Raw genomic sequence first — 2,500 nt, forward strand, 5'->3', positions numbered from 1 at the left:
GCCTGTCGTATAATTCTATATATATATATATATATGTTTGTGTGTCTGTGTTTGTTCCCCTAGCATTGCTTGACAACCGATGCTGGTGTGTTTACGTCCCCGTCACTTAGCGGTTCGGCAAAAAGAGACCGATAGAATAAGTACTGGGCTTACAAAAAGAATAAGTCCCGGGGTCGAGTTGCTCGACTAAAAGGCGGTGCTCCAGCATGGCCGCAGTCAAATGACTGAAACAAGTAAAGGAGTAAGGAGTATATATATATATATATATTACAAAATTAGAGAATGGAGAAATATACTTAAATCAGTAAAACATCAACTATCCGATGATACTCAATCCATACTTTAATACACCATTACATATGAGTAAAGGTGTATTAAAGTATGGATTGAGTATCATCGGATAGTTGATGTTTTACTGATTTAAGTATATTTCTCCATTCTCTAATTTTGTAGTATTAATTTACGGTAATATTATTACCTTTATCCATATAATGCAATAGATGAACTGATTGTTTGACAATTTTTAACATCTATGTATTAATTTTGTTGGGTACCTATCTAGCAGTATATTGGATATATATTATCCCATGGTGGGTTGAATTTTCAACCCCTATCTCATTTTATAACCTATATATATATATATATATATATATATATATATATATATATATATATAAAACTGTAGTTGTGTGAGTGTCTGTCTCCTACGATTTAGATTCCTAACTCCTCCCACATTTTGCGGTGCAGTTTAACCAAATTCGGGTATCTTATAGTCGTGATTAATATCGAGCCCGTCTGGCTATTAGCGCGCGTCTACGATGAGTCTTCGATTTTAAAAATAATTTAACATCATTTTTTATTCCATTTTAATGCATAATTTTTCGTGTGTCGATGGCGGCGGAGTTGGCGTCCATGGTCACACCTGCACCTGTGTTTGCTTCTCCCCCTTCTTCCCTCCCTCGTGAAGCTGTGGGGAAGGGAGTTTAAGGAAATCAACGTCGTAAAGCGTTGTCAAGGAGACCAGCGTTCTTTTAGAACAACAACTTCATGGCTTGAAGACACCAAAACAGAAATGGCTAAGAAAGCCCGAATTGGCATCTATAAGAGAAGTAACTCTCTAAAAATGCTTATATAGTTATTTCCCTTACAAACCCGAGCAACGCCGGGCGATACTGCTAGTATTATATATAAATTTTTCCGTACTGTCGGATCTTACTCATAAAGTATTGAAATCTTACATGTATACCATTTTGCCTAAAAAAATGGATCTACAAATTCAATATCCCTGCATATCTCACATCTATATTCTTTTCCCCACCTCACTCTCTATTTTGTATCATATCTAAATTAACTATTACTTATTTTTCAGTTTATTTGTTCGTGTGAGTGCCGCCATATTGACCTTATGTCAGCGCTGATCTTACTGATGGTTGGGGCTTTATCGAACTTATCGATCTAAGCCTTTTCTATCACACAAACATGAATTCATTAAAACCTGAAAGCATATCGCGTAAACAATAGTCAACATAAGTTTCAAATTTTAACACAAGGCCAGCAATTTCATGTGTGGTCGATTTTATCTATCCTCAGTTTTTAGCTGATACCTATTTTATCGACCCGGAAACAAGGAAAGGAAAAGTCGACCGCGTCGGAATTTGAACTCAAAGCACAAAGACAGACGAAATATCGCTAAGCATTATGCCCGCCGTGCTCGCAATTTGGCCAGCTCACCACCCGAACAACAATAGTCGTGGAGGCGCCATGGCCCAATGGTTAGGGCAGCGGACTCGCGGTCGGAGATCGCGGTTTCGATTCCCAGACCAGGCATTGTCTGTGTTTATTGAGCGAAAACACCTAAAGCTCCACGAGGCTCCGACAGGGGGTGGTGGCGACCCCTGTTGTACTCTTTCGCCACAACTTTCCCTCACTCTTTCTTCCTGTTTCTTGTCCCCGACTTCCTACGCAACCGCTGAGCCTGGATGCGCATTCATCCATCCGTCGATGCTCTCGGTGTAGGGGGTTGACCTGCTTTCTCTTCTGCGGGTCTTACGAATAGCAAAGGACCACGTTTCGGACTTCTCCAATCTTGCGAGCTCTGGGACGATGACCGTTCGCTCAACAGCAGCAGCAACAGCAACAACAATAGTCAATATAAGAATTAATTTAACCAACCAGCCTTGTCTGGTGATTGTCAGATAATATGGGCTCGAAATTCTTAGACGTAATATTGAAAGATTGAGATAAATTAATATATCAAATATTTACTCTAACACATTGAATTTCCTATACTGTTTGCATACTACACACAAACACTATTACAAATCGTTCAACACAGATACTAGCTTTTAAGCGATGAGTTAACGATGGCTTAAAACATGAGCAACATGTCCACAAAATCCATACTCGTCGCTTCTTTTTAATCTTGTTCATTTCCAGATGACTTGCGGATATATATTTTTACATTATTCATAGGAGTTGTGTTTCCCAGCATAAATAAAAC

The sequence above is a fragment of the Octopus sinensis genome, linkage group LG30, assembly GCF_006345805.1.
Source record: "Octopus sinensis linkage group LG30, ASM634580v1, whole genome shotgun sequence".
NCBI lineage: Eukaryota > Metazoa > Mollusca > Cephalopoda > Octopoda > Octopodidae > Octopus > Octopus sinensis.